Source organism: Electrophorus electricus, chromosome 1 (assembly GCF_041902795.1).
Source record: "Electrophorus electricus isolate QZ-2024a chromosome 1, ASM4190279v1, whole genome shotgun sequence".
Taxonomy (NCBI): Eukaryota; Metazoa; Chordata; class Actinopteri; order Gymnotiformes; family Gymnotidae; genus Electrophorus; species Electrophorus electricus.
In genome coordinates this window covers 15,069,779-15,087,689 of record NC_137497.1, presented here as the reverse complement: position 1 = coordinate 15,087,689, position 17,911 = coordinate 15,069,779, and the positions used below count along the sequence as shown (strand labels likewise).

General features: G+C 40.2%; 1 protein-coding gene across 1 annotated transcript in view; it reads left to right on the top strand.

Annotated features, from left to right (window-relative positions):
- The first annotated feature begins 1,791 nt into the window (after positions 1 to 1,791).
- LOC145652027 (NACHT, LRR and PYD domains-containing protein 3-like) overlaps positions 1,792 to 17,911 on the top strand; it is a 51,587-nt gene continuing 35,467 nt past the window's right edge. The window contains exons 1-5 of the mRNA XM_081701138.1: positions 1,792 to 1,810; positions 1,936 to 2,013; positions 3,730 to 3,968; positions 11,776 to 13,806; positions 15,772 to 17,802. The gene's annotated coding sequence lies outside the window, so the exon portion shown is untranslated. The remainder of the gene's footprint in view (positions 1,811 to 1,935; positions 2,014 to 3,729; positions 3,969 to 11,775; positions 13,807 to 15,771; positions 17,803 to 17,911) is intronic.

Sequence of the window (17,911 nt, the reverse complement as noted above, 5' to 3'; positions counted from 1 at the left end):
ACACACAGAGGGAGCTATGGTATAAACACACACACACACAGAGGGCGATATGGTATAAACACACACACACACAGAGGGCGATATGGTATAAACACACACACACACAGAGGGCGATATGGTATAAACATACACACACACAGAGGGCGATATGGTATAAACATACACACACACAGAGGGCGATATGGTATAAACACACACACACAGAGGGAGATATGGTATAAACATACACACACAGAGGGAGATATGGTATAAACACACACACACACATGCACACAGAGGGAGATATGGTATAAACACATACACACACACAGAGGGAGATATGGTATAAACACACACACAGAGGTAGATATGGTATAAACACACACACACAGAGGGAGATATGGTATAAACACACACACACACAGAGGGAGATATGGTATAAACACACACACAGAGGGAGATATGGTATAAACACACACACACACAGAGGGAGATATGGTATAAACACACACACAGAGGGAGATATGGTATAAACACACACACACAGAGGGAGATATGGTATAAACACACACACACAGAGGGAGATATGGTATAAACACACACACACACACGCACACAGAGGGAGATATGGTATAAACACACACACACAGAGGGAGATATGGTATAAACACACACACACACAGAGGGAGATATGGTATAAACACACACACACAGAGGGAGATATGGTATAAACACACACACACACACAGAGGGAGATATGGTATAAACACACACACACACACAGAGGGAGATATGGTATAAACACACACACACACACAGAGGGAGATATGGTATAAACACACACACACACACAGAGGGAGATATGGTATAAACACACACACACACACAGAGGGAGATATGGTATAAACACACACACAGAGGGAGATATGGTATAAACACACACACACACACAGAGGGAGATATGGTATAAACACACACACAGAGGGAGATATGGTATAAACACACACACACACACAGAGGGAGATATGGTATAAACACACACACAGAGGGAGATATGGTATAAACACACACACAGAGGGAGATATGGTATAAACACACACACAGAGGGAGATATGGTATAAACACACACACACACACAGAGGGAGCAATGGTATAAACACACACACAGAGAGGGAGATATGGTATAAACACACACACACACACACACACACAGAGGGAGATATGGTATAAACACACACAGAGGGAGCTATGGTATAAACATACACATACACACACACACACAGAGGGAGATATGGTATAAACACACACACACACAGAGGGAGATATGGTATAAACACACACACACACACACACACAGAGGGAGATATGGTATAAACACACACACACGCACAGAGGGAGATATGGTATAAACACACACACACACAGAGGGAGATATGGTATAAACACATACAGAGGGAGCTATGGTATAAACACACACACACACAGAGGGAGCTATGGTATAAACACACACAGAGGGAGCTATGGTATAAACATACACACACACACACACACATACACACAAAGGGAGCTATGGTATAACACACATACACAGAGGGAGATATTGAATAAACTTGCACACATAGGTAGATATGTTATAAACACACACAGAGAGGGCGATTTGCTAATCGTAACAAGACAAGGCTTGTTCTTCTACTCTTGTGATGTAATGGCACTTAAAAATTCTCATACTGGCTTGGTTCTTTCTAAAGAGAAAAAAGGTGCAACCAGATTATTGTTCAGATAGAAACAGACAGTGTGTGTACAGGTGAACTCCAGTGAAGAAACAGAGAGTGTGTGTACAGGTGTATTTATAGTAATAACATTGCTTATTATGATGAGCTACAGTGATGAAAACTGCAGTAGTGAAACAAGAGATAAAGTGAGTGTTTTAACATAAATTAATGTTATCTGCTGTAGTTCTGTAAACTCTGGACATCCTGATGAAGACAGAACCAGACATTCTTCCTGAAGACTTGCAGACTGAACCCAGTAAAGGTAACACTGTCCTCATGTTTCGTAGATATTGCTGTAATCTCGTGTGTTTCTCTCTGTTAGTAATTATGACCTTCAGTAAGATTCATAAAACCAACCATACGGCCAGATTCAGAAAACCAATCATGTAAACTTAAGGTCAAATTCACATGCCAGAATGCCTAGATCTGCAAGACTTATTAAAAGTCCACATTCCTGGAATACTGGATTTTAACCTTTCCTGTACAAAGTGTTCGCTTTGCACTGCAACAAGACCAAACTCAAATAAGGAAAATATTCTTTATTAATTCTCATGAATCCAACAAGATATTTGATTGTGTGGACTATGAATCCACAGTGCCCCTTAGTGACTGTAAAAGGTTCTTCAACCTGAACTGTTCTGAGTCCCTCTTTATAAATGTATGTTAACTTTCCCTGTTTTTGAAAGGCTCTGAGCTCGAGCAGAGACGGAGTCCCAGTATGGTGAATGCAGTTTACCTATGAATTAACCTGTCATTGCTGTATTCGCATATTAACCTTTATACTTGCTATTATGTGATTACCTCTTCATTTCAAGTATAATAGACAGAGGAACACTATTTGATCTATTAATATGAGAACAGTTATAATATTTGTGTAACAATCATGCTTTCTCTTAATGAAAAATGTAACTGTTTCCTATATATAGTTATGAGCTTTATATTGGTGGTAAGAACTTTTTCTTTTCATTTAGAAATATGTGGACTAAGTGCTCAGGTGAAATTAGTGTGATAAAATTGTTCCCACCTATTATGGCTTAAATGACATGTGACGGCCCGAGTGCCGCAGGGCAAGGAGCAGGGCGCACAGACCTCTCTCGACGGAGACACACACTTATTAACGTAAAAAAGAAAAGATAAACAACACACGTTAACGGCATTCACACGCAACATCCAGTACACCATGAACATCTACTGTGAACACACCTAACATTTAACATGAACAATGACCGACTGCAAACTACACACAAACAGGCATTTAAATACATACATAAACGAAACCAAGAACTGGGTGCAGGTGTGTGCTAAAAGGGGGCGTGGTTACAAACAAGTCAGCATGAACAGTTAACAGTGAGCCCACTGCACGCGGTGGGCCATACCACGTGATCAGAGGGAAGGAGAGCATACCATGACAAGACGATTACCACCCAACCCCAAGTAGCAATATATCAGTATGTGTTCCAGTTGTTTATTCCCCCTTTCTTTCCTTTTTACTATATTGAATTAATCGTGTCTTGTAAGCTAACTCGAGATTAATGCCTGAATGAATCAAAGCCTGAGACTGAGACAAAAAAACTATGAATATGCATGAACAGAGCTGTTGAGCCAATCCTTCCACGCTGCCCCCGAGATCAGTAGTTAAAAATCAATTCTCAGTATCGGACAGTCAGTTCAAACTCTACAAAAAGATACTTAAAGTCTGCACCTCTCACGAGAAGAATTACGTACTTATAATAGTGTTTTATTTCATATGTTTGTCTTAGACCTAATCTGCAAATGTGGCTAAACTCATTTAATTTGCTCTTCACTATGCCGTAAACTTAATCAGCTTCTTTTTGTTGTTGGTAGAATTAGGATTTGTTCTGTTTGGCCAACAGTAATTAGTTTTAATTTAGCCAAGCACCAGCCTTAGGTTTATAACAGTCTACATCACCTGGCTACAAACCTGTGTACTTCCTGAAATACCTTTACAAAATTTCAGGAACTTTGGCGAAGTTCAGGGCAGTCCAAAAGATTCGGCTTGGCCCATTTTGCCGACTTGGAAAAACTTGGGTGATGAACTAGGGCCGCTGACAGCACAGAGAAAAGTCTGGGATTACGTGTGGCATAAATTCATCCAGAATTCAGCCATTCCGAAACTCTGCAACCTCTCCCTGAGTGGACTGATCATTTGGCCCTTCACTGACTCTGAAATGTAAGATCTTCTGCTTCATTCACAGGGTAAGCTTGGGGGGCCAGCCATGAGCCATCATTCACATTGATAATTCTGTACTGATTTATTTTTTTTCTCCTGTTAGCTCAGATAGTAACCTCAGGTCTAAGTTCCCATTAGGATTCCCCAGATAGGTGTTCTTCCCTTTCAGACATTTTTACTCAATTCTCGCTAATTAATTAATTTAGCCATAGTTGTCTCTTGGCTAGTTAGCGTTAGCTAAGTTGTGTGTGTGTGTGTAGGTCTGGGTCTCTTGGTTACTCAGTCCTCTTTATTGCAAGTCATCCTTCTCTACTCAACTTATTTAAATTTATAATTTGTCTTTTTTTCTTTCTTCTCTCCTTCCTTTTTCATTTGTCCGCAAGTCTGCTACTTGTCTTACGATGTCAAAGATTTGTTTTATTCATTAATCAGCAAACTTCACATTTAATCATTAAGTTGGACATAATGGCAAGTATATCTGAAACAATGGCATTCGGTCCCTGCACAAAATATGAACTAATTTAATTTGGTAATTAATCAGTAATAATTGAAAATCATTTCCTTACGTTTATGATCATGCCCCCTGTTAATATTTCATAAATGTATGTAATTTTGCTACAGCTGAATCCTGTAACACACTCTGTATGTGTGTGTATGTGTATGCTTAATTAAAAGGAGACATGGCTCCTAGCCATAGTACAGACTGTTCAAACTATCCTGACTCATGTATATGACATGCAGCCGTCTTCATTGTCTGTCTGTCTGTATGTATATACTGTATATGATTTACAGCCGTCTTCATTGTCTGTGTGTGTTTACTGTATATGATTTACCGCCGTCTTCATTGTCTGTGTGTATATACTGTATATGACTTACAGCCGTCTTCATTGTTTGTGTGTATATACTGTATATGACTTACAGCCGTCTTCATTGTCTGTGTGTGTTTACTGTATATGATTTACCGCCGTCTTCATTGTCTGTGTGTATATACTGTATATGACTTACAGCCGTCTTCATTGTCTGTGTGTATGTATACTGTATATGACTTACAGCCGTCTTCATTGTCTGTGTGTATGTATACTGTATATGACTTACAGCCGTCTTCATTGTCTGTGTGTGTTTACTGTATATGATTTACAGCCGTCTTCATTGTCTGTGTGTGTTTACTGTATATGACTTACAGCCGTCTTCATTGTCTGTGTGTGTTTACTGTATATGACATACAGCCGTCTTCATTGTCTGTGTGTGTATACTGTATATGACTTACAGCCGTCTTCATTGTCTGTGTGTGTTTACTGTATATGACTTACAGCCGTCTTCATTGTCTGTGTGTGTATACTGTATATGACTTACAGCCGTCTTCATTGTCTCTGTGTGCGTTTACTGTATATGACTTACAGCCGTCTTCATTGTCTGTGTGTGTTTACTGTATATGACATACAGCCGTCTTCATTGTCTGTGTGTGTATACTGTATATGACTTACAGCCGTCTTCATTGTCTGTGTGTGTTTACTGTATATGACTTACAGCCGTCTTCATTGTCTGTGTGTGTTTACTGTATATGACTTACAGCCGTCTTCATTGTCTCTGTGTGCGTTTACTGTATATGACTTACAGCCGCCTTTACTGTCTGTGTGTGTGTATATACTGAATGTGACATACATTCTTTAGAACCCCCTAAAGACACCAACACTTTCTGAAATCTTCATATAGAATTTCTCTGATGTTCTGTACAGGCCTGCCAAGATACACAATAACAGATAAACTAAGACATTTATTAAGACTCTGCTGGCTATGTGGTCTCCTGTAACTCAGGTAAGGCTTTGACCTTAAGTAAAGAAGTTAAGGTGCTAGTAACACCTAGGTCATGAGTTTGATTCACAGGGTGCACATGTACTGTCACACTGATACACATGTAAGCCACTCTGTAGAAGAGTGTCTGTAAATGTGTGTGAACAAATAAACCCATTAAATCCTGGATAAGGCTAATTTCTTATCGGGTAACTCCATCACAACTGTCAGATTTTCCTAACTGTTGTACCAAGGGACGATTTCACACAGACACCTATAACAGAGAGCCACAAACATTTTTGCTACACGTTTACATACTTCCCCACATATTTTTTCCTGGGTTAAATTTCCTGTATTCAAGATCAATATTTTTTACTCATACTTGTTTTTGAGAAAGACTTGCTACCTCTGAAATAATGTGGATTGACAGTTTGTAAATTCCATTATCAGACTATATTCACTATTACATTACATAATGAACTAACCTATAACTCACTTACTCTAGTTAGTACACTGAGAGCACATTATCAGACTATATTCAATATTACATTATGTTACATAATGAACTAACCTGTAACTTTGTCATCAAGGTTCACTTTCATCATATTAACCCTAAGACATCACAACAAGTCAGCTGCAGATATTTATCTAATAAATAATAAATCAATTACATTTACTGCTGTGTACACACTTACTAAAAGACGCACACAGCTCTTCACACAACACAGACTAACAACAACACACTGCTCTCCACACAACAAAGACTAACTGGAAATCCAGGCAGAACCCTCTTAACTTCTCCAGTACTGAACGTTGTTCTTCTTCAACCTGAACTGCGCTGAGCAGAACTGCGTCCGTCACGTCATCAGTCTTTCATACATAACTTAGCCAGCTAGCTGCAGATCACAACACACAATAAACACACCTGAAAATGTTTATTACTAGTATTTATGAACATGGGACACTGTGCAGCTGGAGCCACTGTTGAATTAGCTGTAGTCACCAGTGTGTAACACAGATGTTAACAAACAGCGCTGAAGGCACAAACGTGAGCTGGACACTGAAGGGCTGTAGGACACATGAACGCTAACTAGCTAATAGCAGAAAGCTAACTAGCCTGCTAGCTAATGCCTGCCCTACGCTTCAGTTCAATCTTTGGCAAACGCCACACCTAAAGACACATTTCCCTTTACGTATGCACCTATGTTACAAAAACAACCTGTCATTATAATATTTAGGATAATTTCACTGAGTATCTCTTCAAAAATAGCTAACATTTCTTACCTGCGCGCTGAGTTGTCCTGTTGGACGCATCGTAAGCAGATATTACGCTGCCCTCACAGAGCTCCATGAAGTGAGAAACCTCACACTGTAAAGTGTCTGTTAATCATTTAAACTGAAACAACACGTTTCCTAAACTTTTTAGTTGGAATACAGTGTTGTATTTTTAAAGTTCAAAATCAAGACTTGAAGTTTCAGTTTTAAAAATGAGTTTATTTTCAAAATAATAAAACTATTTGGCCGGATGTGGCTCAATCTCAGGAAACATTGAAGCTATGGATTAACCATGAGGAACTATGGTGCCGCTGCAATACGCGCTATGGCCACTACATTTAGCTGACACTTTTATCCAAAGCAACTTACAGTTATGACTGATTACAGCTTGAGCAGTTGAGGGTTAAGGGCCTTGCTCAGGGGCCCAACAGTGACAACTGGTGGGGCTTTACCCAGCAACCTTCCAATTATAAGTCAAGTATCTTATCCACTGAGCTACCACTGCCACATGGTCATCTTGCACTCAGGACATACAGACTATTGGGAGTTGTGCACTAAGCGTTTGAGGCTTGTGTTTTAAGTGTGAGGAAATGCAGAATAAAAAGAGTTGAACTTAATACACATTATGGCCACTAGATGGAGACAGTATTCCTCTCTCGTCAACAATGAGAGCTTGTTGGCATCAGTGAAAGTGACTTTAGATAAAGTAGCTTGTAGGTTCTAAATTCTAAATTACAGCTAGAAACAACAACTTACAACCTTTACTGTGTCATAACACACACACACACACACACACACACACACACACACACACACACACACACACACACACACACACACACGCACACACACACACACACACTAACTTTAATATAAAATATACACACTCCAGTCTATAAAAGTGCTATATACAATAAATCTTGTACTTGTATACTTACTTACTATTTACCACTGCCTGATTAAAAAGATGCCCTCACACTCTCTCACACTCGTCTTCTATGTTGGCCACTCGGTCTTTCCTTTATCTCAGAACGGTGTCCATTAAACACTCAGTACTTCACTCCCATTCCAGTCTAACTCCTCCTTGTCAGGGAAACATAACGATATTGTGGGTGTTACCCCAGAATGGGTGGAGAGGTTCACTTCACTCTGGCCCCAGAGCTAAAATGCTAACAGCTCCCCTGAGGTGTTCAGCCCATGGTTCAGAGTCAAAAGATAACAACCAGACCTGCTGAACTGGTTTCTGGTAATGAAAACTGCTGTGGGCAAATTACAAACTGTTATTCAGAACTTGAACTGAAGCTAAATCCTAGGTGCTCATTCTTTGTACCCCTCCAATGTCTCTCTCTCTTTCTGTACCCCCCATGTCTCTCTCTCTCTCACACACACATGTGACAGCAGCACTACACCCTGATGGATCTCTCTCTGTCTCACACAGCACATGTTGATAGAAAGTGTTTCATTCTTTTTTGAACTCAAGCATCTAAACTGCTTTCTGGTGATGACAACTGGTTGTGTCTGAGTTCCAAACAGAACCTAAACAGAAAAATCCCCTGTAAGAATGAATACCTACACTGTTAGTGTAGTGACCTGAAGTGCTAAATGTGTAAGGGTTGGCACCAGGCTGAGGCTCCCGCCGGCCACCAGAGGGAGGCCTCGTGTCAGGAACACCACTAATCAGGCTCAACGCCCAACAGTTGGGGGTAGACCTTATATAAGCCCAGTGACCCACACATTCAGTGCTTGGTCTTTGCCAAAGTTCTGAGCCAAGCTCCTAGCTGGTACCTTCAGGTATTGAGGTCTGTGTGCCCTCATGCTACGCCTTACTTCTGTGCTGCGAGAGTGTTCGTGTTTTTACACGTCCCCTCCCCTCTCCAGTTTTCCCTCTTTTGCTAGACCTTGCTTCTGTGCTGCGAGGGTGTTCGTGTTTTTACACGTCCCCTCCCCTCTCCAGTTTTCCCCTCTCAAGTCTGTCTCTCTCCCGAGGCTTCCCTTAGCCATTCAAGTTCTTCCCTGTTTTCTGGTGTTGTTTGGGAAGTTTGTTTGGATTGTTTGGATTTGCCATGGCATCCTTTGTTCTCCCTTTTGCCATGCTCGGCATGGTGCTTCGTTTTTTCCTTTTGTTTTACCTGGTCCAAGACCGAACTGTTCTGCACACAGGCCCACCATTATTAAAGCCCAGTAGGCTGTTGGTGGCATCAGCTAGTCGAAGTGGGTTCGAGCCCGCCTTACAGAATGAACACCTACATTGTTATTGTAGTGATGTGAAGTGCTGACATTACACATCTAATGTTATCTGAACACTTGCACAGTGATGGTAACACCTGCAGTGTTAATACACCTCTTACAGTATTCATGGTGTTTATATATTTGTATTGTTGTCTGTCTCTGTGCTCATGTTTGTTTCCCTCTTGTTTTCTGGATCTGATTCCATGTTTGTTGCTGTGTCTTCTGGTCCCAACATGTCTGTTCATGTATCATCCTTCTGTTCCCAACACACACACAGAGGGAGATATGGTATAAACACACACACACACACACACACACACACACAGAGGGAGATATGGTATAAACACACACACACACACACAGAGGGAGATATGGTATAAACACACACACACACACACAGAGGGAGATATGGTATAAACACACACACACACACACAGAGGGAGATATGGTATAAACACACACACACACACAGAGGGAGATATGGTATAAACACACACACACACACACACACAGAGGGAGATATGGTATAAACACACACACACACACACAGAGGGAGATATGGTATAAACACACACACACACACACACACAGAGGGAGATATGGTATAAACACACACACACACACAGAGGGAGATATGGTATAAACACACACACACACACAGAGGGAGATATGGTATAAACACACACACACACACAGAGGGAGATATGGTATAAACACACACACACACACAGAGGGAGATATGGTATAAACACACACACACACACACACAGAGGGAGATATGGTATGAACACACACACACAGAGGGAGATATGGTATAAACACACACACACACACACAGAGGGAGCTATGGTATAAACACACACACACACACAGAGGGAGCTATGGTATAAACACACACACACACACAGAGGGAGCTATGGTATAAACACACACACACACACACAGAGGGAGCTATGGTATAAACACACACACACAGAGGGAGCTATGGTATAAACACACACACACAGAGGGAGCTATGGTATAAACACACACACACAGAGGGAGTTATGGTATAAACACACACACAGAGGGAGATATGGTATAAACACACACACAGAGGGAGATATGGTATAAACACACACACAGAGGGAGATATGGTATAAACACACACACACACACACACAGAGGGAGATATGGTATAAACACACACACAGAGGGAGATATGGTATAAACACACACACACACGCACACAGAGGGAGATATGGTATAAACACACACACACAGAGGGAGATATGGTATAAACACACACACACACAGAGGGAGATATGGTATAAACACACACACACACATGCACACAGAGGGAGATATGGTATAAACACATACACACACACAGAGGGAGATATGGTATAAACACACACACAGAGGGAGATATGGTATAAACACACACACACAGAGGGAGATATGGTATAAACACACACACACACACAGAGGGAGATATGGTATAAACACACACACAGAGGGAGATATGGTATAAACACACACACACACACAGAGGGAGATATGGTATAAACACACACACAGAGGGAGATATGGTATAAACACACACACACAGAGGGAGATATGGTATAAACACACACACACACACAGAGGGAGATATGGTATAAACACACACACAGAGGGAGATATGGTATAAACACACACACACACACACGCACAGAGGGAGATATGGTATAAACACACACACACACAGAGGGAGATATGGTATAAACACACACACACACAGAGGGAGCAATGGTATAAACACACACACAGAGAGGGAGATATGGTATAAACACACACACACACACAGAGGGAGATATGGTATAAACACACACAGAGGGAGCTATGGTATAAACATACACATACACACACACACAGAGGGAGATATGGTATAAACACACACACACAGAGGGAGATATGGTATAAACACACACACACACACACACAGAGGGAGATATGGTATAAACACACACACACACGCACAGAGGGAGATATGGTATAAACACATACAGAGGGAGCTATGGTATAAACACACACACACACACACACAGAGGGAGATATGGTATAAACACACACAGAGGGAGCTATGGTATAAACATACACACACACACACACATACACACAAAGGGAGCTATGGTATAACACACATACACAGAGGGAGATATTGTATAAACTTGCACACATAGGTAGATATGTTATAAACACACACACAGAGGGCGATTTGCTAATCGTAACAAGACAAGGCTTGTTCTTCTACTCTTGTGATGTAATGGCACTTAAAAATTCTCATACTGGCTTGGTTCTTTCTAAAGAGAAAAAAGGTGCAACCAGATTATTGTTCAGATAGAAACAGACAGTGTGTGTACAGGTGAACTCCAGTGAAGAAACAGAGAGTGTGTGTACAGGTGTATTTATAGTAATAACATTGCTTATTATGATGAGCTACAGTGATGAAAACTGCAGTAGTGAAACAAGAGATAAAGTGAGTGTTTTAACATAAATTAATGTTATCTGCTGTAGTTCTGTAAACTCTGGACATCCTGATGAAGACAGAACCAGACATTCTTCCTGAAGACTTGCAGACTGAACCCAGTAAAGGTAACACTGTCCTCATGTTTCGTAGATATTGCTGTAATCTCGTGTGTTTCTCTCTGTTAGTAATTATGACCTTCAGTAAGATTCATAAAACCAACCATACGGCCAGATTCAGAAAACCAATCATGTAAACTTAAGGTCAAATTCACATGCCAGAATGCCTAGATCTGCAAGACTTATTAAAAGTCCACATTCCTGGAATACTGGATTTTAACCTTTCCTGTACAAAGTGTTCGCTTTGCACTGCAACAAGACCAAACTCAAATAAGGAAAATATTCTTTATTAATTCTCATGAATCCAACAAGATATTTGATTGTGTGGACTATGAATCCACAGTGCCCCTTAGTGACTGTAAAAGGTTCTTCAACCTGAACTGTTCTGAGTCCCTCTTTATAAATGTATGTTAACTTTCCCTGTTTTTGAAAGGCTCTGAGCTCGAGCAGAGACGGAGTCCCAGTATGGTGAATGCAGTTTACCTATGAATTAACCTGTCATTGCTGTATTCGCATATTAACCTTTATACTTGCTATTATGTGATTACCTCTTCATTTCAAGTATAATAGACAGAGGAACACTATTTGATCTATTAATATGAGAAGTTATAATATTTGTGTAACAATCATGCTTTCTCTTAATGAAAAATGTAACTGTTTCCTATATATAGTTATGAGCTTTATATTGGTGGTAAGAACTTTTTCTTTTCATTTAGAAATATGTGGACTAAGTGCTCAGGTGAAATTAGTGTGATAAAATTGTTCCCACCTATTATGGCTTAAATGACATGTGACGGCCCGAGTGCCGCAGGGCAAGGAGCAGAGCGCACAGACCTCTCTCGACGGAGACACACACTTATTAACGTAAAAAACAAAAGATAAACAACACACGTTAACGGCATTCACACGCAACATCCAGTACACCATGAACATCTACTGTGAACACACCTAACATTTAACATGAACAATGACCGACTGCAAACTACACACAAACAGGCATTTAAATACATACATAAACGAAACCAAGAACTGGGTGCAGGTGTGTGCTAAAAGGGGGCGTGGTTACAAACAAGTCAGCATGAACAGTTAACAGTGAGCCCACTGCACGCGGTGGGCCATACCACGTGATCAGAGGGAAGGAGAGCATACCATGACAAGACGATTACCACCCAACCCCAAGTAGCAATATATCAGTATGTGTTCCAGTTGTTTATTCCCCCTTTCTTTCCTTTTTACTATATTGAATTAATCGTGTCTTGTAAGCTAACTCGAGATTAATGCCTGAATGAATCAAAGCCTGAGACTGAGACAAAAAAACTATGAATATGCATGAACAGAGCTGTTGAGCCAATCCTTCCACGCTGCCCCCGAGATCAGTAGTTAAAAATCAATTCTCAGTATCGGACAGTCAGTTCAAACTCTACAAAAAGATACTTAAAGTCTGCACCTCTCACGAGAAGAATTACGTACTTATAATAGTGTTTTATTTCATATGTTTGTCTTAGACCTAATCTGCAAATGTGGCTAAACTCATTTAATTTGCTCTTCACTATGCCGTAAACTTAATCAGCTTCTTTTTGTTGTTGGTAGAATTAGGATTTGTTCTGTTTGGCCAACAGTAATTAGTTTTAATTTAGCCAAGCACCAGCCTTAGGTTTATAACAGTCTACATCACCTGGCTACAAACCTGTGTACTTCCTGAAATACCTTTACAAAATTTCAGGAACTTTGGCGAAGTTCAGGGCAGTCCAAAAGATTCGGCTTGGCCCATTTTGCCGACTTGGAAAAACTTGGGTGATGAACTAGGGCCGCTGACAGCACAGAGAAAAGTCTGGGATTACGTGTGGCATAAATTCATCCAGAATTCAGCCATTCCGAAACTCTGCAACCTCTCCCTGAGTGGACTGATCATTTGGCCCTTCACTGACTCTGAAATGTAAGATCTTCTGCTTCATTCACAGGGTAAGCCATGAGCCATCGTTCACATTGATAATTCTGTACTGATTTATTTTTTTTCTCCTGTTAGCTCAGATAGTAACCTCAGGTCTAAGTTCCCATTAGGATTCCCCAGATAGGTGTTCTTCCCTTTCAGACATTTTTACTCAATTCTCGCTAATTAATTAATTTAGCCATAGTTGTCTCTTGGCTAGTTAGCGTTAGCTAAGTTGTGTGTGTGTGTGTAGGTCTGGGTCTCTTGGTTACTCAGTCCTCTTTATTGCAAGTCATCCTTCTCTACTCAACTTATTTAAATTTATAATTTGTCTTTTTTTCTTTCTTCTCTCCTTCCTTTTTCATTTGTCCGCAAGTCTGCTACTTGTCTTACGATGTCAAAGATTTGTTTTATTCATTAATCAGCAAACTTCACATTTAATCATTAAGTTGGACATAATGGCAAGTATATCTGAAACAATGGCATTCGGTCCCTGCACAAAATATGAACTAATTTAATTTGGTAATTAATCAGTAATAATTGAAAATCATTTCCTTACGTTTATGATCATGCCCCCTGTTAATATTTCATAAATGTATGTAATTTTGCTACAGATGAATCCTGTAACACACTCTGTATGTGTGTGTATGTGTATGCTTAATTAAGATATGGTATAAACACACACACACAGAGGGAGATATGGTATAAACACACACACACAGAGGGAGATATGGTATAAACACACACACACACAGAGGGAGATATGGTATAAACACACACACACACATGCACACAGAGGGAGATATGGTATAAACACATACACACACACAGAGGGAGATATGGTATAAACACACACACAGAGGGAGATATGGTATAAACACACACACACAGAGGGAGATATGGTATAAACACACACACACACACAGAGGGAGATATGGTATAAACACACACACAGAGGGAGATATGGTATAAACACACACACACACACAGAGGGAGATATGGTATAAACACACACACAGAGGGAGATATGGTATAAACACACACACACAGAGGGAGATATGGTATAAACACACACACACACACAGAGGGAGATATGGTATAAACACACACACAGAGGGAGATATGGTATAAACACACACACACACACACGCACAGAGGGAGATATGGTATAAACACACACACACACAGAGGGAGATATGGTATAAACACACACACACACAGAGGGAGCAATGGTATAAACACACACACAGAGAGGGAGATATGGTATAAACACACACACACACACAGAGGGAGATATGGTATAAACACACACAGAGGGAGCTATGGTATAAACATACACATACACACACACACAGAGGGAGATATGGTATAAACACACACACACAGAGGGAGATATGGTATAAACACACACACACACACACACAGAGGGAGATATGGTATAAACACACACACACACGCACAGAGGGAGATATGGTATAAACACATACAGAGGGAGCTATGGTATAAACACACACACACACACACACAGAGGGAGATATGGTATAAACACACACAGAGGGAGCTATGGTATAAACATACACACACACACACACATACACACAAAGGGAGCTATGGTATAACACACATACACAGAGGGAGATATTGTATAAACTTGCACACATAGGTAGATATGTTATAAACACACACACAGAGGGCGATTTGCTAATCGTAACAAGACAAGGCTTGTTCTTCTACTCTTGTGATGTAATGGCACTTAAAAATTCTCATACTGGCTTGGTTCTTTCTAAAGAGAAAAAAGGTGCAACCAGATTATTGTTCAGATAGAAACAGACAGTGTGTGTACAGGTGAACTCCAGTGAAGAAACAGAGAGTGTGTGTACAGGTGTATTTATAGTAATAACATTGCTTATTATGATGAGCTACAGTGATGAAAACTGCAGTAGTGAAACAAGAGATAAAGTGAGTGTTTTAACATAAATTAATGTTATCTGCTGTAGTTCTGTAAACTCTGGACATCCTGATGAAGACAGAACCAGACATTCTTCCTGAAGACTTGCAGACTGAACCCAGTAAAGGTAACACTGTCCTCATGTTTCGTAGATATTGCTGTAATCTCGTGTGTTTCTCTCTGTTAGTAATTATGACCTTCAGTAAGATTCATAAAACCAACCATACGGCCAGATTCAGAAAACCAATCATGTAAACTTAAGGTCAAATTCACATGCCAGAATGCCTAGATCTGCAAGACTTATTAAAAGTCCACATTCCTGGAATACTGGATTTTAACCTTTCCTGTACAAAGTGTTCGCTTTGCACTGCAACAAGACCAAACTCAAATAAGGAAAATATTCTTTATTAATTCTCATGAATCCAACAAGATATTTGATTGTGTGGACTATGAATCCACAGTGCCCCTTAGTGACTGTAAAAGGTTCTTCAACCTGAACTGTTCTGAGTCCCTCTTTATAAATGTATGTTAACTTTCCCTGTTTTTGAAAGGCTCTGAGCTCGAGCAGAGACGGAGTCCCAGTATGGTGAATGCAGTTTACCTATGAATTAACCTGTCATTGCTGTATTCGCATATTAACCTTTATACTTGCTATTATGTGATTACCTCTTCATTTCAAGTATAATAGACAGAGGAACACTATTTGATCTATTAATATGAGAAGTTATAATATTTGTGTAACAATCATGCTTTCTCTTAATGAAAAATGTAACTGTTTCCTATATATAGTTATGAGCTTTATATTGGTGGTAAGAACTTTTTCTTTTCATTTAGAAATATGTGGACTAAGTGCTCAGGTGAAATTAGTGTGATAAAATTGTTCCCACCTATTATGGCTTAAATGACATGTGACGGCCCGAGTGCCGCAGGGCAAGGAGCAGAGCGCACAGACCTCTCTCGACGGAGACACACACTTATTAACGTAAAAAACAAAAGATAAACAACACACGTTAACGGCATTCACACGCAACATCCAGTACACCATGAACATCTACTGTGAACACACCTAACATTTAACATGAACAATGACCGACTGCAAACTACACACAAACAGGCATTTAAATACATACATAAACGAAACCAAGAACTGGGTGCAGGTGTGTGCTAAAAGGGGGCGTGGTTACAAACAAGTCAGCATGAACAGTTAACAGTGAGCCCACTGCACGCGGTGGGCCATACCACGTGATCAGAGGGAAGGAGAGCATACCATGACAAGACGATTACCACCCAACCCCAAGTAGCAATATATCAGTATGTGTTCCAGTTGTTTATTCCCCCTTTCTTTCCTTTTTACTATATTGAATTAATCGTGTCTTGTAAGCTAACTCGAGATTAATGCCTGAATGAATCAAAGCCTGAGACTGAGACAAAAAAACTATGAATATGCATGAACAGAGCTGTTGAGCCAATCCTTCCACGCTGCCCCCGAGATCAGTAGTTAAAAATCAATTCTCAGTATCGGACAGTCAGTTCAAACTCTACAAAAAGATACTTAAAGTCTGCACCTCTCACGAGAAGAATTACGTACTTATAATAGTGTTTTATTTCATATGTTTGTCTTAGACCTAATCTGCAAATGTGGCTAAACTCATTTAATTTGCTCTTCACTATGCCGTAAACTTAATCAGCTTCTTTTTGTTGTTGGTAGAATTAGGATTTGTTCTGTTTGGCCAACAGTAATTAGTTTTAATTTAGCCAAGCACCAGCCTTAGGTTTATAACAGTCTACATCACCTGGCTACAAACCTGTGTACTTCCTGAAATACCTTTACAAAATTTCAGGAACTTTGGCGAAGTTCAGGGCAGTCCAAAAGATTCGGCTTGGCCCATTTTGCCGACTTGGAAAAACTTGGGTGATGAACTAGGGCCGCTGACAGCACAGAGAAAAGTCTGGGATTACGTGTGGCATAAATTCATCCAGAATTCAGCCATTCCGAAACTCTGCAACCTCTCCCTGAGTGGACTGATCATTTGGCCCTTCACTGACTCTGAAATGTAAGATCTTCTGCTTCATTCACAGGGTAAGCCATGAGCCATCGTTCACATTGATAATTCTGTACTGATTTATTTTTTTTCTCCTGTTAGCTCAGATAGTAACCTCAGGTCTAAGTTCCCATTAGGATTCCCCAG